General features: G+C 37.2%; 1 protein-coding gene across 4 annotated transcripts in view; it reads right to left on the reverse strand.

Annotated features, from left to right (window-relative positions):
* Positions 1-23,521, reverse strand: part of LOC129775497 (dipeptidase 1) — a 509,186-nt gene that overhangs the window by 426,109 nt on the left and 59,556 nt on the right. The window lies entirely within an intron of this gene.

Consider the following 23,521-nt stretch of genomic DNA (forward strand, 5'->3'; position numbering starts at 1 on the left):
ATGGTGGATGATTCACCCGAACGGTGGTCAAAAACTTTGGGAAATGTTTTCCAAGCAATTAATTCAATCTGCTTCCGCTACTTACCATTCGCTCGTGCAACTTTTCAGAGTTTCCCGGGCGATTTGAACATTTCGTTTTTATTGATTTTAGGCCAATCTCTCACCCTGTAAACCACATGCAAACAATTCTTCACTGCACGAACAATGTTTTGCGGGCAAATCATTAATCATGTGCTGTGACTAGCCCGCCGTGAGGTGCGCCCTCTAGCCCAGTTTTGACAAATTTCAGCCCGCTGGTACGACAACTCAATTCCGAGGCACCGTCTCAAAGTTCGCCTGTTGCTACCAGGCGAATATTTCCAAGTTTTTTTTCCTGTTCTGACGAGGTCAACGTCACTCAAGTGTGTATCCATCATTTATCACAACCACTTTGATCGTACACTTCGGCAGCAGGAAAAGTTTTGCCAGAAGTACTGTTTGGTGTTGAATAATAAATATAGCTAATTGAATTTAGATTGCCAGAGATACATTGTTTGCGCTGGGGAAAACACTAGTCAGAAGGCAATCAGATGATTGATTTTTTTAAATTTTTTTTACATTATTGTGGATGCTTCGTTCTGAAGAATTCGAAAAAAATCTCCAGAGAGAGTACATCAACTCCAATGGATGTTACATCAAAAATTAGACATGTACAAACGACAAACTGGAAGTATGTGAGCTGTAGACAGTTTAAATGAATTAAGAGATACTGTATAAAGGTGCTTCAGATTTACAAGCGGATCTAGTATTATACAGAAACATTAAAATAATGCTGGAAAATACTACACATCAATAATACACTTTTTTATGTATTATAGCCGAATTTCATGCTAACTCGTCTTGGGAGTTGGCAGCACCATCTCATATTGCAGTCAAACGTTTTGGGTATAAAGACATTGGTCATTTGAGCAACTTTGCATGCTTGAAAACAAGAATTAGACTACTTTTTAAAAAAGGGCCAAATTTTTTATAAAAATTTCTGACTTAAAAAGTATTATAACTAAAACAAATTATTAAAGAATAAAATGTAGAAAATTTTCAATTTTCATAAAAAAACAAAAAAACCATTTTTTAATTACCCTGAAAAAAAATTTAAAAAAAATTAAAATAATTTTTCCTCAAAAATGTATTTATTTAATTCTAAAAATATATATATGAATAGCCCATACAATAACTTTCGTCAAAGACGTCTACTTTCTATTTTTCATAGTTTCATATATGGCATTTTTGTATGGAGACTTATGAAAAATAATGTTTTACTCGTAACTTTGTTTTGTGTAAATTCTTGCGTTTTACATGTTCTTGACAGGTTTCTAAATAGAAAAAAAAAGGTTGCAGAACATATCAATCGCCATAATTTATACACACAAATGTTACTAGTTAAACATTAATAGTAATTTTTTAAAGAAAACATGAAAAAGTTGTTTGTTTTTCAAAATTCTGAACAAAAATTATATTAATTTCCCATACAATTACCAACAAGTCACCCAAGAGTATTTCATTTTTTGATCAAAATTTCATAGGAATTATATATTTTGAGCTAGAAATTTCTGTGAAAAAAAATTAAAAAAAACACTTCGGCCATTTTCAAAAAGTATTCTTTTTTTTTGAAATTTCACGTATTCAAAGTTGACCATGTCTCTACACCCACAACGATTCACTGCAATCTGAGATGGTGTTGCCAATGGGCAGTCGATTTGGCATGAAATTCGTCTATAGCAGGGATGACTAAACGGTAGTCCTTTTGTCGTGATCTTTCTATAAGGTGTTTATGCTCACCTCATTCAAACATATTAGTTGTAAGAGTAGATATTTCATCATTAAAGTTTCCGCTTTAATATTTTCTTTCAAATCGTTGTTATTTAATATTAACACATCCAGTTGTTCGACCATAACTTGTAACAAAGCAAAAAATTGTCACATAAGGCATAAGGTTTCGAATATTAATGAAAACTAAATTTTTGAAGAAAACTTCGCCTTTGAAGACTGCGAATGCGGGTTTTAATGAAGTATTGTAACTTTGAAACTATGATAAGTAATGTGAATTAATAGTGCAAAAAATTCAAGAAAAATTATAATGAATGGAACAACAGTGATGAATGAGAAATTATTAATTTCTAATAATAAATATTGGGTCCTTTTATGTAATACTAGTTGAACAGAATTTTGCCCGTTAGCTCTATTTCGCTGCTATAGACACAATCGGGCGAAAGCTGTCGGCATAATTTTTTGAGCTGTTTGATTTGCTTGTTTGATTCCAGATATTTTTCTCTAAGAAACATTTCAAAATATGCAATTCGTCGACATTCCAGAAAGAACCCGATTCGATAAGACTCTATCGATTTACAAAATACGAAAATTTGTTCGGTGTGATAGTTATAAGGATCGAATTGACCGTTCGATTCATTTTATATAATAGGGGCCAACATTTCCGATAGATAGTTCTTATTTTTCTAGTTAATTGAGGAATATAATAATCATCTTAGCTGTATTTTTATGGAAAATAAATGATTTGTATGTTCATAAATGGCAATTTGAAGAAAATCAACGATGAAACTTTACAGAAAATAAATTTTGTTTAGTAACCGATAATTATTTTTAGTTTATAGAATGATTTATCATTGAATATTTATCAGTATTGACGAATTTACGCAAAGCTGAATCAGCTCTTGCGACACCTACATTAGAGCTCAGGACTACGAAAGTGATAATGTTTGTTTATTCTACGCACTGGAAGACAAGATTCGATCGTGATTATTCACTTTATTTCTATTTAGATTCATTTCAACCATTAAATGTCGTCAGTATATGGTAAGAAAGTTATGGCTTTATATATTTACGTTGGTTACAACACGCGATTGGACCAAAGTCATTGATAAATTTCGAAAATTTTGAGTTTGATAATGCATACAGGTTATGAATACTGTGGATAATGGTAATGAAATCGATATCACATTAAGTTGGATGATATCATTGATAATGTAAGAACCGACACAAGAAGGATTTGCAGTATTTTTAGTACAACACATGCTACTCATCGTTTACCTAGTCGAAAAAAATCAAAGTTATAACACTTATACCAACACATTCTTCAAAATATACTTTTCTAACCTCTAACCTTAGCGTAGAAAGAATACGTGAAGAAATTTTAAGATAAATTCTGATTTTTCTAAAAAATTTGAACCAATTCCATACAAAAAAAAAACAAAACATCATCATTTTACTCGCTGCGCCATCTGGTTTTAAATCCAACGTAAATTCGTCAATTACCTATGTTCTTCCTATAATTATCTCTTTCACGGTCAAAATTTTGTTATGAGGAGAAATCAATTGAGACTATTCAAAGTGGACGAAGTTAAAGATAAAATATTTTCTGGTTTTTTTTTCTTTTAGTTATACAGTGATTCGCCTCTAATTGGACATCTAGCTAATTGGACAGACTTGTAATGCGACATGAATAATTGGTTATTTGATTTTCTAATTGGACGTTTTTATAAACATCTTTTGTGCATGTTTCTACAACACGATAAATTTTTAGAAATGTCTTCAACGTAGATTATGTATTTTACACACTTTTCTAATGGTTATTTGTTATATTTTCAATAATATTTCAGTTTTAACTTGTTTATCATATTGTGTGGCATTTGTTGATATATACAGTCTATGACACCGTGCGGGAGGACAGGAGGGTTAAAACTTTGTTGTATTATCTAGTACTACATTCATTTTCTAATGACTTTTTGATACAGTCAACTTTGGTAGACCGCAGCCTAACATTTGAACAATTAGTCGCCCGTAATGCTCAAAAGTTTGGCCACCCCTGGTCTATAGTGACTTTCAGTCTTTTGGCTGGTTCGTCACTCGGCCAACAGCTTTACATTTATTCCGAAGAAAGAATGTCAGGAGTGAGAATAAACTCGATACTTTAGCGTAAGAGGTACTCGGGCAGCAATAATTCGATTTATGATTTACTGTATAAAATAGTAACTCATTGGCTTTCATTAAAATACATTCCCTTCCGACAAATTTCAGCACACTTCCGAATCAGATGCTTTAGATATCACATCCCCACCCGTCGTAGATTCTCACGCACCGCTGTTTCTCATTTGACCTATTTCCTGTAACAAGCCTATCCTTCAGCAGATAAATATATTTCAACGAAGAGACAACCCGCTGTGAAACATTAATCTCACCAGGACCACGCCCGAAGACCGGAAAGATTGATATGTCAGTCCCAGGCGAAGGACAATTTCGTCGCATCCCTCGCACATGGGGCGAATCTAACAAGTGACCATCGTGTCTGAACGGTGGGTGAAAAAGGAAGAATCCATTACACCGGAACCAATTTCCGGTTCTGTTATTAATTCCGATAGCCATATATTCTGTCTTAGCATGAAGTACGAGAATGTCAAGCTACTTACAAATGAAATACAAGTACAGAGAATCAGCAACTCGAGATGTAACGGAATGGCAACGGTTTCGAAACACTCAATTTGTGGTTTTGCCACTGTGAGATGCGTTTCCCCCGGTGCGCTCGGTTGGTGGTGTATCAAAACAGTCGCCTTTAAAGCCACGGTGACACACATTCAATAATCAACGAGAAACGCGCTTCGGTGGTTTGTTGAACAACGCGTTCCACAAGCGAGGCCACCGAAGGTTTCAAAGCCGCAAAATTTTTCCCACCTGGCATGACCTGCCACTATGAAGGTTGTGTAACGAGCACTGAAACCGAACACAATGCGCCATCCTCGTCGTCATCGCCTTCGTCTACACGGGCGGGAAACTGTGTCGGGATTTTCAATAACTTCCACTTCCAGCCGGGCTGCACCGGTAGTGCTGGGGATGACAGTTTCACGGTTGATCCCGGCAGCGATTGAGTCACCGTGGTATGGCACCTCAATAGGCGTAGGCATTTGGAGGAAAATGACAAAAAACAAAGAGGACTCCCCTAACGAACCGACGCTGAAATAATTGAATGAAAGCGGTACCGTCATTTATGGGAGTGTGGCCTAGAAAATCGGTACCTAACTGGGCTGAATTTGTTGGAGCGTTTGGAAGCATAGAGAGTAGTTTTTGTTCTGGGAATTTTGGGCAGATTGGGCTCATGAATACGATTTGCAATACAACTCGGAATGTTTTCAATGCATAAACTTCGGAGTGTCGGATTGAAGGGTTTCAACCTATCCGATTAGCGGCTGTTTACTCACCCGCTGAATCAGTATTTCTCAAGACACAGCCATTCCATGCCAAACCAATATAGTGGTTCACAGATTTTCGTGAAACGTGTTTTCTGAGAAAAGTTTGTTCTTTATCGAAAAATATTAGACCTGTATTTTTAATTTTTTCATTAGGGTATAATTAAAAAAATCGTTTTGAAAATTAGCTGGTTTTTTTTCTAAAAAAAGAATTCCCAAAAATTAGAATTTTGTTTTTTTTTTTGTTATTGATTGTATCTGTTTTTTGTAGTTTTTATGGTCAATGGATCAGGGCGCTATATTTTTCGATATTTTTTCTTGAAAGCTGAGGATTTTTTACATAACAAATCTAAAAATCAGAGATGTGTTCTTTTTTGTTTTTGAATTATGATTTTTTCAAAGTCAACCGATGGTCTGAAAAATCATTTTTCCCTTTATTCCAAAAATGATGTTTTTAAAAAGTCATAACTTTTGAACTACTGCACCGATTCAGATAATCGACATATCAAATTAAAGTCAATGAGCTTAGTTTAATATGCCTTGAAACAATATTACACTTGCAATAGAAATTTATTTCTAGTCGCACAGGAATATTGAACGAAAACTAAAAACATGTTAATTTTGAAAAATAGTAACTCAAAAAATAAAAAGAACACATCTCTGTTTTTCAGGTTTTTTATGTAAAAAATCATCAGCTATCAAGAATTTTTTTTAAAAAAGCGCCCTTGGTCCCACTACCATGAAAACTATATAAACAGATACAACCAATAATTACGAAAACAAAATTCTAATTTTTTTCTGGTTTTTTTATTTTTATTTTTTTGAAAATACCAGCTAATTTTCTTTAGTTTGATATGTCAATCATCTAAATCGGTCAGATCGGTCGTTTTTGGAAAAAGGGTATCAATCCCTAAAATTGAAATGGTCACCCTAATGAAAAAATTAAATATACACATCTAATGTTTTGCGATAGAGATTAAATTTAGCACTTTTCATGAAATTCTGAAAATCACTATATCGATTTAGCATGGAATGGCAGACCAAATGTATGTTGTGAATGGGAGAGCAGAATTGGGGAATCGGTTTAGTTATTCAAAAGAACAATGATATCATTTCGTATTTAGAACATCTGGTGAGTACTAAAAAACAATTCTCCTGTTATTGTATCAATGATTTGAAGGTAATAATTTATTAAAATTCCCGTTGCATCAAAAACAAAACTGATGACTATAATCTTTTTGGACAATTTTGAACTCTCTTCTTGTTTCTTCGGAACTGTGAGTCAGACTTTAAGAATCAGAATTGAATAAGAAATTGAATTCCTATATAACGAACACAAAAAGCATTCGCGGGATAATAATATAAATCGTGAAGTCTATTATTAAGTATTTAGAAAAATAACAATGGGTTATGTCCAAGTGGCGACCGTATTGCTAAATTAGGACTTGGAAATTATTTTATTCAATTCGCTTGATTATCACCAAAATCTGTGAAGAGTTATTTATGAAATCTCGAAGTATGCCAAAACAATATCCGAAGTTTTGAAATGTTTATAGAATTTCGATGTATTCCAAAACAATGTCCGAAGTTTTGAAATACATTGAAATTTTATAAACAACTCTCCCCGGATTTTGGTGGCTCTGAAAAAGGCCGATGGTTTGAGTGGTTTTATAAATGTAGTTAAAAATGGTTGATTCATAATTCACACACACTCTCGGTCATTGGTGGTTATATATTTGTTCCACCAGCACCATTATTCCACATTTTTAACCAATCAATCTGTTTTTGACAACGTATAATTAAACTAACAATATGTGCATGCGATACAAAAAAACGGAAGCTCTATCTACCAGAGGCATGGAAATCTACGCGCTACCTCCACCAAACCAAACCTCTAAGCGCGATATCTTCCGTTCACAATATCATCGACACTCCAAGATGATCTCGCTTTTGGACTTTGCATCGAGAAAAATTGGGAAACATCAGGAAAGACGCGATGCTGAAAAAGCGATTAACTTATCCAAACCCTAATAAGTTGAAAAAGGGTGGAGTTTAAATTGCAATATTTTCTCTCTCCACAGTTTCCGCAAAAACGAATTCTGCATTTACATTTCGAGCGAGCAATTTACGCGCACCTGATTTGCAGTGATATATAAACCTCATTTGTACACCGCTGCTACATTAGTTGTTCGTTACTGAAGGCACGGATAGGAAAGCACTGAACTGCACAGAACGAACATATATGTATGGAAAAAAGAAATGGATTTTAATTTTCTTTGATTTGAACCATTTACGGATTATTAATCGTATTGTATAGCATATAAAACAAATCTTCAAAAAATCCGATTCAGTTGGTATGCGAATCATCAGTTCATTGGAAGCAAAAATAGTTATTAACGGTAAAACTTTTTCACTAAAACGACACATGTGTTCTGATTTGGCACCCTTACTGAAAGACGTAGTCTTACGTATGGAAAGACATCCACTTGTATCGAGGGAAGAAGAAAAAATAGAGATTGACCAGACTCCGGCAGAACATTCCGAAAATCAGACTAATGACAAGTTTAATATTGACCCGATGGATACATCCCTATAGAACAATTTTACGCCAAATCAGATGGCCGCTGACCTGACCCACTCCACTTTTTTTGAAACTCTTTGAAACTTACGATGGAAATGATGGATACTACCTAAAATCACAATTTTCATTATCATATGACCAATTTAAATTACGACTAATTTTTTGAAAAAGCGTACTCAAAATCATCGAATTTTATGTTTCATAAAATCGTTAATCGTATCCAGATACCTGATTAAAATATAATGATTGATAAAGTTGTTGGAAAATTATTGACAATTTAGGAAAAACAACATTTTAACTAAAAAATCTTACTCAAAATTTGAATTCTATATTAAAAACTTGTATATCTCAAGTGAAACGTTATATAAAGTTTCCATGTAGAATCGCATGGAGATTCCTTTTTTATGTCCTTCTTCTTGGATGTTCTTAACGTTCCTAATGGAACTTTTGTCTTCTCAACGTAGGTATTACTTGCGTCATTTTTATTAGATTTATATTCCGAATAATACGCCTTGAATGCATTCTGGAGTGGCAAGCTTTAGAATACGCGTGAACACGGTGAAAATCGGAAGAAATTTCTTTGACGAAAAATCCCCCGGCCAGAACGAGAATCGAACCTAAACGTCCAGCATTAATATGTGGGACGCTAACCACTCTAAAACTCTTTTCTTAAATTTTCTAATTTTCACTAAGTATTGAAATTTCATAAATTCATATCTGTATTTTTCTGCACTTCTCATCGAATTTTGTGAAATTGGGAGTGTTCTCCAATTAAAATATACAAAAAAAGGTCGAATGGGGGTGTTTTGAGGTATAAAAATTTTCGATATTAAATTCAGTTTTTGAGTAAGACTTTTTAACAGTGCATTTGAAATGTTATTTTTACTAAATAGTACATAGATTTTACAACAACTTTGTCAAATATCATATTTTATTCATACATCTGGGTCTTGAGTTACGATTTTTCGAAGGAAAGATCAATGATTTTGAATACGTCCTTCAACACGTGCAGCTCCGTGTCAGTCCCTAAGGACTGACATTCAGATTTTCGTTATAAACGTTAATCACTGGGACTGACAGTTACAAAATAAGGATACTAAAGTAAATTCGTGGGGCTTCTGATGAAACCACTAACTGTGAATAGTGGAAATCCGACGTGTCCCACGATTTTATTTTAGTTTCATCAATGCCCTTGATTAATGAAAGAAGGGGTGTGATAACTACTAACTGCTACTTGCCTTATTATTTTTAAGTTTTTAGTACACTCTTCTTCTTCTTCAATGGCACTAACGTTCCTAGAGGAACTGCGCCGTCTCAACGTAGTATTACTTGCGTCATTTTTATTAGTACTTAGTTGAGATTTCTATGCCAAATAACACGCCTTGAATGCATTCTGAGTGGCAAGCTCTAGAATACGCGTGATCACAGTGCCAGTCGGAGGAAATTTCTTTGACGAAAAATTCCCCCGACCAGAACGGGAATCGAACCCGAACACCCGGCATGTTAGTTATGACGCTAACCACTCGGCCACGGGAGCACTTTTAGTACACTCTCTGTATTATTATTATGTTTAATCGCAATGAAACCATTCAACATAAAAAGCTTTGCTAGTTTTTAGTATATTTTCTGTAGCATTGATACATTTCTCTACAATTTCCAACATCTTACCTATTTTTTTTTTCGGAATGTTTTCATTATGTACTGTATTCTATTAGTCAAATAATTTTATTTGATATCGATAGTGAGGGGATCGCAAATATACAAAGTCGTCCATTTTGTGGCGGCAAATTTTTTGGATTTGTGTTGTTCATAATGTTATGTGTTCTCCGTATCAAGTCCATTTATTTGATACACATTTCCCAATTAACATTTTTTTAAAGATAATATGAAATAAACTATTTTATAGCGGTGGCCAAATTGGTTTTTTCAAGATCATGGAATTCGCAGTTTCATAATGACAACAGAGACAAGATTTGTTCCAAATTTCAGATCAGTCAACAGGAACGGGGTCAAATTTATATTAATGTGGGACAACCCTACAGACATACAATCATACATACAAACAGGTCAAGCTGAATGAAACCGAATGAAATGAGAAGTAATTGACTATATTGTGACTGCGGCCATCTAGGATTTGAATTCTTGATGATATACTGTGTTTTACTAGTCTAGCCCTTTATTTAACACTAAACCTACCACGAGGGGTCAAATGATCCATTTTAAACTTTTTGTCAACATTTTCTTGCAAATTACTTTTTCACAACATCATTTGCTTACACTACTTTTCTTAAAACATACATCGAATGCATTTTTCAGTGTTTACTCCTCTCTTGTTATTTTTTTAATGAGAAATATATGTAATCTGCCCTAATTACCGCAACGGGTCATTTGATATCAGAAAGATTTTTATGTGTGGTTGTGATACAAAACCATTGCATTACACATTTTTGCTATTGCTTTTTCTATATTTTGTTGTATTTGTGAATGAAGAGAGAAATAATTGTATTGCTGACTATTCAAGCGAGCTAACAATAACCATTCCAAGCTACAGTGCTATTTTGCGTGACATTAGTTGTAATTTAATTATTTAGCTAATAATGGTTATCCCAAAATGTCGAAATATACAGGGGAATGAAGGTATACCACGTTTCTCAACAAAACTATATAAATCGAGTAGTAGGTAGTGAATATAAATAATTCACTAACTATTCATAAAGGGTAAACTTGTTTCAATAGCCTTAAAATTGCTTTCAAAACAGGCTATTGAAATTACCAATCGGTATATAATCGGTAACACTGCAACCAAATACATTTGGTTTTGTGATTTTTCAATCAAGTGCAATGAACAGGTGGTTATCGAGTTAGCATTAACCACTGGTGGGCTTCGAGTATCGAGGAGAATCTGGAAAGATGTTATCGTTATCGTCAAGTGCAATTAGCAGGAAGGCTTCTGAAGATTATTCTTCCTCGTCAGTAGGATATTTTCGTATCCAATATTGGATGCGCGCGCAACGGAAAATGTTTCGCAAAGCGAAAATCATATAATTTTCAATCGGTTATTGCTCAGTAGCTGAAAGTTTCAAACTCAGAGAGTTCATTCGTTTCTAGTTTGCCTTCCAAATTGCCATCGTAAACCACACCTTCTCTCGATTCAATCACGGACAAAAAGCATACTCAAGCGATACTCTGGTGGTGAAACGCAGTGAACTGAAAAGTTTAAAGCCTCTTTAATCCAACATCATCATCATCATCGTGAAACGCATTCATTTTTCGTGAGAGCATCGACGAGACAACATCGTTACTGAACGAGCTGAACGAGCTGGACGGCGAGGCCTCGATCCCTTTACCTGGCCTGACCTGACCTGAAACGCATTCAGATTGTTTGTAACAGTGAGGGAGCGCAGAAAAGCCGATCCATCAGGAGAAGAGAAGACGACTAAAAGAGTATCAGCATCGAAAAACATCGGAGACATCGGAGCAGCCGCCACACACACACCACACATACACGCGCGAAACTATTTTCGTTTGGTTGCCATCCAACATCGAGAAGATTCCGGAAAGATGTTATCGTTGCTGAAAAATAATCTGCCAGTTCCCCTAGGAATTGAAAAAAAAACATTCAAGCGAAAGAGTTTATTTTAATGTTTTCTATCCATATAATACTGCGACCAAAATACGAACGCTAAAATTATGTAGACTGATTTGATGCAACAGATATTGTGTCTATTGGAAAAGGAATACAAATCATATCACAATACAAGCAATGTATTATGTATTGTAAAACTTTAGTGTGATTGCTTCTATTGCTGAATATTTTGCCTTCAATGTAACGCTCTCTTTTTCGAAATCCCCCAAATACTCATTTATTCATTCATTCAGAATTGATGCAGTTGCAACTAAACACAAATGATCACTAAATCAAGGATAGTCCTACGTCACCCTTGCGGTTATACCACAGATATAACCCATTTCCTGTTTTTTGTATCGTACACGAAAATTACTCACACATTGAAAATGGCGTGCAGAGTTGTGTTCAGAAACACTGACAAATTTGTGAATTTTGTTGACATAAATCCTTTCTTCGGTATGGTTTTTTTCACTAAATTGAACTCGGAAACAAAGTGAACTAAAATTTTGTTTGGAATTCTTCCCAAACTACACGCCATTTTGCATGCTATTTACTAATACTAACCTTTATAGCATATCTGATGACTGTCTAAGTTTGTTGGTCTGAGTTCACGATGGGTAGGCAATAAACCGCCCATTAATGGTGCAACTACTTTTTTTACATCAGAAATCAAGTTTTGTTTCACTTTATACGCGGGTAACAATATTCATGTCAGAGTGTGGTGTGGATTGAAGTGAAGTTGAATGAAGAGGCAGATTTGTATTCATTAGTCACGTCTTTTAGAATAACCATTGACTAGAATAGTCCATCAGTCATCCTCGCTCTCAACGCTCTTCAATTCATTTTCCAAATCATGTTGACGGCGAATGCCGAAATAGTCCTAGTCGAAGCGAAGCTACTGAGAGGAGAGTCGATTTTCGTTTTTCATCTTTGAAGATTTCGAACACTGGTGAAAATACTCTTAAAGCGGACTGAATGAAAGGTGCAGCAAGAACAATCAGGAGCTCAACGTGTTAAAAAATCAATCGTAATTCAAATAGGTCATATGATAATTAAAATTGTGGTTTTAGGTAGTTTCCATCATAAGTACCAAGTTTAAAAAAAAAATGGAGTGGGTCGTATCAGCGCCCGGCTGATTTGGCGAGGGATTGCTACTCGCTATATTCTAGAGGTGCGAAATAGCTTGAACCAAGCGCTAAGTAAACTTGATGTATCGATAGATCGCTGGTGGCTTTCGAGGTAGAACAAATATCATTTGGTAACATTTGTGAACTATTGTACAAACCCGAATATTTCCTTAAAACACCCTGAGCTAACAACCGTATCTAACATCGTTGAGCATTCGTTTTGAAATCAAATGCCGCATAAAATACTCTTTTAGCACTGTACTTATAAAGTAGATTCACGAACAACCAACTGCCACAGTTATCATTCCATGTGCCTCTCTAGCGCGCCAAGCAACGCTATTCGTGCAATGTATTTCCCCGGAGTGTGACACTGCTCAAAAGTTTAATACCTTAATTTCGGCCATATCAGCCGGCAGACCAAATCCCAACAGCAGTACCGCAGCACGTTTAACACGTGTTACGTAATTCCATGTGGCGCCCTGGTTTCGGTGCAGAGAATTTTTCCCCACTTTTCCTGTTTGTTTCGCTATCCCTGGAGTGAGAGCACTAACTCGCTTCTCGCCTGTTTAAACAGACAAAGCAGTAGGACAAGAACGACAAGGAGATAAAAAGCATACATTCTTCGTTAGCACCGGACTGCGCTTTTTTGTGGCCCATTGCTGCTTGGTTTTATGCTCTTCTTACTCGGGTTGAGCTTTTTCGCTGGGCGTAAATTTTTTTTCTGGGTCCCCTTTTCATCCAAACCGGTGCAACATCATGAGGGAGGAAATGGTTGCATCAGGGATGCGCGGATTCATTAAAGTCATTCTTTGATGGTCATCTTAGATGGTGGGAGTTGAGAGAGGAAGTGGTGTTTCTCAAAATAAAAAGCCGTACAAAAGGTCACCATTGTTCTAGGTGGTTGCACGAGTGTGTGTAGTTGCTAGAGGGAACTGGCACACCATGACATAACATTTGGGAAAGGTGACGAGCTGGACTATGGCTCGCCTCCAAAACTTCCCCAGCATCCTTCAAAGGTAGGTTTCTTTTGTGAACTGGAACTGCTGTCTGAAGAAGGTATATACTCGGTGAAACTGTTTATCAGCTCGTTTTCTGGCAGTGTTTCAATAAAAGTTTAATGAGATCATTAGGGCCTCCACGACGCGGTGCAGTGGATGATCTTTACTTGGGGTTTCTGCTCTTTCCTTAGTTGCACTTAACATTTATAGAACAATTCTTTTATTGTCTAGTGAAAAAGGACAAATTTCAAGCTTATGGTGAGTATTCACTTCAGAACATAAATTTATTTCCAGTGCCACATTCTCACGTTGAAAACATTGAAACTGTCATAATGCTATCCTTTTCGTCTAGTTCATAAAGCATATTTACATTGATAAAGTTAGACTCATCCAACCCGACTGCTGATCATTAATTCAACTTTGTCAATATTAATCCACAGCAAATGTTTGAACAGACTGTTGCAAAGTTTGAAATGTATTATGCGAGTCGGTGGAAACGAAAGCTAGCTGGCAATTGGGTGGAACCGGAACAATCCGTTCCACTCAGCAGTAACCATCTCGAAATGGAAAACTTTGGAATGAGCTAGGGATTTTCTGGCCCATGCACATAGGACGAGCCAAACTAACGAGCGTTCACCTTTCGTCCGTCTTGGGAAACTCCATTCGCCGCAATCGGAAGCACCGGGGCGGCGACGGAACCCCTTCATGAAAGTTTAAGACATCTGATCCATTATGATAGCGCCACCTTCCCCGTTTTGAGGGCTTTCCATAATTAATCACTAATCAACACTTAGTCGGCCTTCGTCTCCGGTTATGGCCTCCAAAGAAGCGCTAGGGGCTCAGTAGTCCTTCGAGGCAATTAGCTAAAAAGTGTTATATTACTGACGTTGTGCAAATCTCCGGTGCTTCCATGATAGTCCTCAGCCGCGTGCGCGCCGATCACCCTCCTTCTCGGGATTGTTAATTTAATTTAAACTTAAACTTTGCTGGTTTTGTTTTACGAGCGAAAGTTTTGTTTATGTGCGCGCTGGGATCCTCGGAAGACTGCCGACAGAAAGGTGTATTTCTTGCGCGTAGGTGTTCATTTACGGGACATGGTCGCGTGTGTAACACATGACGTTAATTGCACTGATTGATGAGATGTCAACGACAATTGTGAACCATAAATGAATTGCCGGCCACCGTTGAATTAATTTTTAGTAAACAAAGTAAAATACTGCTGACACTGTTGAACTAAGATTTTGGAATAAATAATACTTATAAATACTCATTTTTATTTCCGTTGGAATGGTTCTTCAGTCGCTCAATAGTTTGAGAACTATCTACGTAAATAAATGCGGCGGGTTTCAATTCGGCGATTGAAGCAATGAAAACAAAATATCTACAAGATATTTTCTACAATCTCTACAAGATTGTGGATTTGTATAATGAAGGAAGCAGTGTAAGGTCAATTGTCAGCATTGAAACAATTTTCCTGAGATCCGTGTGGGATCACTTAAGGGATACTATTTTTGAAAATGTCGAAAAAAGTAACTTCTTATTTGGCTCTTTATTTCTCTCCATTCATATCCAACTCATTACCCACGCCAACAGGAAAAACAAAAAGTAATCGAATATCACTATACAATTCGATACTCAAGTCGACGAAAAGCTTATGTTTTTGGTACCCTAGGTGTCATTATAACTTAGATAGTTGGTTTAGGCCACCCTCTCCTACTAAAGTATCTATATTTACCCATGTGTCTAATTAAACGAACCAATTTATATTCAGTGCTCAATGACTCTTGATTAATTGGTTTATCAAGATATGTGAAAACGGAAGACATTGAAATTAAATGTGAGTTTATTCTATGTTTTCTCAAATATTTGAGGGGCTCAGAAGGAAAGGTGTGTAAGTGACTTGATCGATTTCTCTTCATCAACTTTTTCTTTAGTTAATAACTAAACTGCAAAAACGTTCCAATTTAAGTTTGCTACAGAATCCGATAGGGGAGGTTCTGACCTATATTTCATTTTTTCAAATACAGCTGGGAATGTGTTTGCAGCTAAGTTCTGACCAAAAGGAGATTCGATGCAGAAAAAACAGTAATGTCACTCACACTCCTTTCGTTTTGAGCCCCTATTATTTTCCCTACATATTTTGGTTCATTAAAATTCATTCATTCAATTCATTTTCTGTTGAAAGCTGGCTTCGTGTGTTGCTTCAGATAACTTTTTTTTCAGATTAGATATAGGCTTATGTAATGTCTGCTGGAACCCATGGACAATTAATTTAAGCGAGTATACAAAACATTTCTTGATTTAGTATGGGAAACTATCTCTTGCTCGCGATATTCCTGCACACTACTATTCGCCATTACCTTTATTCATTTTTCTGTCTTTCTTTTTTGACGTAGATCAGGAAGGGTGCCAAACCAGAAGGTCACAGGTCACGTTTTTATGAAATAACGAGAACGTTAATAAGTTAATGAGTCACAGCGATCGAACTCTGATAATATGCAAACTAATCGAATCGAAAATTCTCTAAAATTTATTTCATATGCTATACATTACAATTCCCTAATCCCTAAACGGTTTAAATTAATGAAAACTGGAAGTATTTCCAGTTTCCCATACATTTGTTCTGCAGATTTGTGTGCTTACCGTCCCGTACCGTCAAAAACAAGCAACTGATACACCCGTTTCTGCTAGTTTTTTTGTTGAGGCAAATGAACTGGAATGTTTAAAGCCTCTTTAAAACAAAGAACTGAACTAAACTGCTAGATTTCAACTTATTTTGTTTAAATAAGCCATTCGCGATTTGAAACCACACCACTTCTCGTTTGGTGGCCATCGGAGCAACATCGTTGCCGATGAGCGTCGAGCGGAAACGGATTGTCTTTATTAAGACAGGTGAAGAAGGAATATGAAGTAGAGTTCCTTCCCCCAAGGGCCTTTCTCAGTGCTAGAGGCGAATGAACTGAGGAAGTTTAAAACTAAATATGGAATGGAACGGAATGAAACTACAGTTGCGAGCGAGCTAGCAAGCATAACGCATCGAGCGGACATCATTCATGCCTTATGTTGATTTTACACACATATACACATCATCTTGATACAAGAATGGAAAATATTGCGTAACATCAGTGCATTTTCGTTCACATTCACTACAAACCCTCGAAGAAGAGAAGGCCCTCTGTATCAAAGTGTGCTACGACAAAGAAGATGTCAGCAGTATACGGGATTTTTTTGTATTAGTGCGGATATGGAAGAGTATACAGAATTTTTGAATGTAAACATACACTGCACTTATACAGATACAACTTCCATGGAAGCATGCTTTCAAATTCCAGTAGGAAAACCTTAGTGTTGGATGTTCTGGTGTTCAATCCCACCTCAAGCGGAAAATAGGAGCAAAGGTGTTTATAGTTTGTTATCGATATCTGTGTGAAAAGGAAAAAGTCACAGTAGGGTTGTGTCCGAGACACGACCGCACATTTGACGTAGGATTCCATAAGGCTCTCTGTTGATTTTTGATATGTTCGAAGAATTACATCGCCGTTTTGGATGAAATATAGGAAAAAAACTCATTAATGTAATATAAGATAATTACCAATACCGAACACAATTATCAATTTCTCTCATCAGTAAAAACATGTTACTCTATTATAGAGGAAACATATTTGAAATGGGAAAGGTAATTTTCATTTATAATTTTTACTTTTTGAGTGTTTATTCAACCCAATGCGAATTTTAATTGGACTGACAACACCTAATACTATATGTAGAGCAGATGAAATCACTTTTTCTAATATTTCTTCACTTTTCCAATTTTTCTCGCCGTATAAATTTTCCTTTGGTGAAAATGAACACAACATAACAGACAGCTTAAACCAAACGACCAGTTCTCGAGCGGGAACACACCTTGGTCTTTATTTATGAAAATTGAAATAAATCGTCGGGGGTCTTCGTAGCTACATTGGTTGCGCGTTCGCTTAGTAAGCGTTCGATCGTGAGTTCAAAACTCAGGGCCTTCATTGACCATCTTTGTGTTGTTACAGAATAGCTACGTCCACGCAACAATCATCAGCGATGGAGATCGACCCACGGTCGAAATAAGATCGAGTCATCCATACAACTGCTCTGCTCTGCAAGACACATCGGGCTGCTGTTCTATAAATAACTCAACAATGAGCAATCAACTGTCTCCGCTGTCCGGTCTAACTGGATAATGGAAGAACAGAAGGAAAACTCTTACGCCTAAATGGCTGCTGTGTAAATATGTACCATATATAATGGTAGAGAAGGAAATACTCAAAAGCCGAAAAATGGCAACAGTGTAATGTGATAATAATAGATACGATAACCATGTGACATGTACACGATTAAAGTTCGGCTCTGTTACAGCTAAAATGCTAATGAGCCTAAAATAAACAAAAGGGATAAAAAAATATATATCAAGTCATTTTTAACACAACTGTAACCATATACAATTTTACACTTACACTTGTGCTAAATTTTTCACAATACACGATCGGTCATTAATATGATATTTCACGAAGCAACCAACATTAAAGTTCCAAATTCATATTTTATTTGCTAGAATTAATTGTATCACTCACCTTACTTGCAATACAAAAATGCCCCGAATTTCATATATTTGCAATGCCGATTTCCCCCAGGCAGCTTGGTTTTGAAGTCTCTGTGAGAGACCAGCTGCATGTGTCGTCAATTTCGACCTTTCAGAAGTGGAATTCAGAATTCCTTTAGGATAGGGGTTGAGATTTTTCATTTGTTCGATAGTTAGATTCATGACATATATTATTGCCTTCAATATAAAAAAATTGTTATGGAGTGCCGAAATCTCACTTCATTATGAAATGACTGAGCAATAGATGTTCGAAATTGGACAATTTTCACGATGTACTCGATTTTCGATTTTCAATTTGTACCTCAATATGTTCCCGAAAGACGTAATCCTACGTCAAAAGTTTGGTGTGAGTTGGCAGCGCAAATCAATCGTGAATGAGGACGGAACCAAATAAACGAAAAGCGCTGGTAGCTTTCGACGATTGCCTTCATCAGTAATTTGTTGTAGAAGAACCCAAAGATGCTGACATATTCGTGTTACACAAATCAAATGAATCGTTTGTTGTACGGACAGTGGGAGAGGAGAGAGGAGCCACTGCGATTAGGCTTCGCCATTTCTCGATAGTTCGCACAGGTTTTATCAGAAACATACCGGCATGAACCGACAAATACATGATACATTTATATTGTCAGGCAGCCGGTTCTCAATACGTACCTGTAGCACAGACGGAGCGATGTTATTTGTTTTTGGAGCGAGAAGTTCATTCGCGTTGACGACTTGGAGCTTCCTATCACAAGTTTGGGAAGCGACAATGAGTATAATGGATTTTCAGGTGGAATGAACACACTTTCAAGATGAAAAATAAGCGGATTAAATAATGTAATTACGTAGCTCTACGTCGAAATTGTGGTCGTGTAATTTTGTTGACGTAGGACTACGACTTTCATCGACGATGCCAAATCATAAACAGGTCACGTTTTTATTAAATAAAGTTAACGTTAATAACTATTTTTACATCGTACGGATTTAGATGATTTGCATACCAATCGAATCTGAAACTCCCTGAGATTTGTTAAACATGCTATACATTACGATTTCATAATCCGTAAATGGTCAAAATTAACAAAATTGGAAGCATTCCCACTATTCCATACAATTGTTCTGCACAAGTTTGTGCTTACCTACCCGTGCTGTCTATAAGGTTCTATTTATGCTTCTGTGAGTTACAATTTTCATGAACCACTGCAAATCAAATGCAGCGTTCGTTATATAGTCGCAGAGAGAGAGAGAACGTCACGAGCGAATAGATGGCTTTCTACCTCATCGAAACGATGTCACAACAACGCAACCATTACTATAACTTTCTACTTCTGTTCACATGCTTTGTTTACAGCTAACGGCGAACAGATTTTGATGATTAAAGGGTGTGTCACATCAAATTGCATCACGGAAAAAACGCTGTAGAAATTTAATTTTTAGGAATTATATCTTCAGCTTTCGCTTATAATCAGATAAGAGTGTATAGATCACGTTGGCCATGCTTCACTGTCAATTTTTCGTAAATTTGGAAAAATGTCGTCGAACGAAAAAGAGCGTCGTGAATTAATCCTGTGCACTCATTTCGAGAATCCGGAGTTGTCACATCGGGACATCGGTAAGATGCTGGGAATCGTCCAATCCACGGTCAGCAGAGTACTAAAACGATACTTCGAGAACCTAACCATCGACCGGAAGGTGAAGAACGGCAAAAATGGATGCTCCGTCAGTGAAAAAGATCACAAGCGCGTAGTTAAGCAGTTTAGACGTGATCCGAGAAGTTCGATCCGGGATGTCGCCAATAAGCTGAATTTGTCAAGTTCATTCGTCCAGCGGACCAAGCAGCGGGAGGGCCTGCGTACATACAAGGTTCAGAAGGCTCCTAACCGCGACGAAAGACAAAACATGGTGGGGAAGACGCGAGCCCGGAAGCTGTACACCGAAATGCTGACGAAGCCGCATTGCCTGGTAATGGACGACGAAACCTACGTCAAAGAGGACTTTCGTCAGCTGCCGGGCCTGTTGTTCTTCTCCGCAGAGGACAAATTCAGCGTTCCGGAGGAGATTCGCAAGCAGAAACTATCCAAGTTTGCCAAAAAGTACATGGTGTGGCAAGCGATCTGCTCTTGCGGAAAGCGGAACGCCCCCTTCGTGATGACCGGCACGGTAAACGGGCAGGTTTACCTTAAGGAGTGCCTACAGAAGCGCTTACTACCACTATTGAAGCAGCACGAGGGCCCGACCATTTTCTGGCCGGATCTCGCTTCGTGCCACTATTCAAAGGGCGTGTTGGAGTGGTACGAAGCCAACGGGGTCACCTTCGTGCCAAAGGAAATGAACCCGCCTAACGCGCCGGAGCTTCGCCCAATAGAGAAATATTGGGCGATTATGAAGCAGGCCCTCCGGAAGAACCCAAAAGTTGTCAAATCGGAGGCGGACTTCAAGAGAAAATGGATTTCTGTTCAAAAAAAACTACAACCTGACGTTGTACAGAACCTTATGGACGGGGTAAAGAGGAAGGTGCGAGCATACGGGCTTGGGCTCGAAGTATGAATAAAAAGAAAATGCCAAAAGTTGTTTAATAGTTTTTATTTTACTGTCTAAAATTTTCAAAAGGATCGGTCTACTGGGCGAATTTCTACAGCGTTTTTTCCGTGATGCAATTTGATGTGACACACCCTTTAGTATACCAATTTTCAAATAGTTTGAATTAATACAGCAGCCAAGCACAATCAAAATATACGATTGCGAATCAAGTGCATCACAATCACACGCTCAGAATCCAAATGCAATGTTCGTTCTACACCCAAAATTGATTTTAAGCTCATGTTTTGTCATTCCGATTTGTTACATTAAATGTTAATGTTGTTACAAATGACGGAAAATGCCATGACATGATAAGTATTTCATTGGTATGTCAGTTCCCCCTTAGAGAGGGGGGTGGAGTGTCTAACCACCGTAAAAACATTTATTGCAGGAGGCGATCTGGCGTAGTGGTAACATCCATACCTCTCAAGCAGAGATCACGAGTTCAATTCTCACTCCCAACATTCTTCCAAAAATGGAAGTAAAAGTGACGAACCAGCCGAAATGTGTTGAAAGTCACTATAATAAAGAAAAAAAAAACATTTATTGCATCCTAAACCTCCACATGCCAAATTTGGTTTCATTTGTTCGATTAATTCTCGAATATGCAGAAATTTGCGTTTGATTTGTATGGCAGGAGTGTCTAACCACCATAGCAATATTTATTGCACCCTAAAACCTTCGCATGCCAAATTTGGCTCCATTTGCTTGATTAGTTTTCGAGTTATACAGAAATAAGTATTTCATTGGTATGTCAGTTCCCCCTTAGAGAGGGGGTGGAGTGTCTAACCACCGTAAAAACATTTATTGCACCCTGTTGGTTACTGAACAATCCGAGAATATTTTACATTCGGTAAACCCCCACTTTTATGATTTGCTGCATGGGTGACCTTCGTTGGCTTTGGAAACCTGAAATTTACCAACACAAAAAAACCATGATACAAAACAAGGAGAGAAAGAGATAGGAGAAAGGAAGACAAACAAGAAATCATAAGAAACAAAAAAGAAGATGAAAAATAGAAGGTTTATAAAAAAGAGAGTTGGAAGAAACGGCCATTGGAACGGTCAAATTATTTATGTCATATTAAAATTACCTGTAAATAATATAAATGTGAATGAATTGTAAATATATGAGTTGTGAATTATAAATAAACAGACTGTAGTGCATATTCAAGTTGGTGCTGTGTTTATTTGGTGGTTACTCACCCCCCAAATTATAAACCCAGGAAGGAAAACCGCGACAGTCCCAGGTCGACGAAACGCAGGATAGGGTCCTGCGTATTGGCATCGAACCAGCTACCCAACATTGGTCCTTCGAACCGGATAAACGGAAAGGATTCAGCAGCCAAATTATATCAAACGAAAAGGAAAATCCGCCATCACTTGGGCCAATACAACAGCGAATTGGGGATTCGCCATTGTTTATTCTACGACACAACCGAAGATCCGCCATCACAACCAACTCAACTGAATTCCACTGCACCACCAACCAATAACTGGCATCAATAATATCCAATCCACATCATACTGACTCGCACTACAGTAAATCCGACCGAAGGCAACAGGAAAGGAACATATCAAAAACACTCGATTCTACACTTCAACTTCAACACCAGGTTCAAAATCCTGGTTGTCCAGGTAAATAAACAAATAGTTTATGTCCAGCCGATGCTGGGATAATTATTGTTATCTACACCACGCGTTTATTTACATTTCACAACTCGAGAAACAACGGAATCAACACACACAACCAAAAGCGATTCTTCATTAAAATAATCCACACAACCGCTGAGGAACTCACATCATACAACCGAATACGGCTCGGTTTGTTTACTAGTTTGATCACTATATCATCAATTACCTTATAAATTACCAGAGGAAATGATATGCAAACAAAGATATGAGATATAAACAAACAACATTTGGGGTCATCGAACAACATCACGTGATCAACGAAAACAAAGGCATATCCAATCCATCGAGCATACTTGATCACAACCGATACATTGATTCATCATAACACCGGGTGCAACTCCTGGTTCTCCAGAAACAATACGGGATCCACGCACGCACACCATCCAGGGCAATCGCGATCAATCATTTCGCTGGGAATCAATGTCAAAATACGGGTTGGCACAACACATACGGTACACTGTGGCATCACAGAACATTTCGTCGGCTTCAATTCCTGGTTTGTCCAGGTAAATATATACACGAGATATGTCCAGCCGCTGCTGAGACATTTTGGCAAAATCTACACCAACTGTTTATTTATATATCACCATCGGAGAAACAACACAAACCCAGCCGAAGGCAAAATCATATGGCCAACGGATGTCATCGCACTATTTTGTCATCACTGAGGACCAAAGTACGAAATCACATCGTAACACCGGTTAATCGCACCGCTTACCGTAGAAATCACCGCACATCGAATCCCTTATTCTTGTTAAGGTCAGTTTATGAACTGTATATGTCCAGCCGAAGCTGGAGTTTGTTATTGTTTACTACACCCACGTTTTCCATCTTGCACACTGGTATTGGTTTGGCATTCGATTGAATTTTTGTGGAACGTGTAACCGAGGGGTACTCGAATTTGAAAATTACACGTTTTACTAATGAGGAGCAGCAGATGTGATTCCGATGATCAGCCGGCACACTGCTTTTGGATACTAGAACCAACAATTATTCCGTAGGTCAGTTCACAGTATATGCCCAGCCGTGGCTGGTGTTTTTGAGTACTACATAATTTGTATTTCCT

Source organism: Toxorhynchites rutilus, chromosome 3 (genome assembly GCF_029784135.1).
Source record: "Toxorhynchites rutilus septentrionalis strain SRP chromosome 3, ASM2978413v1, whole genome shotgun sequence".
NCBI lineage: Eukaryota > Metazoa > Arthropoda > Insecta > Diptera > Culicidae > Toxorhynchites > Toxorhynchites rutilus.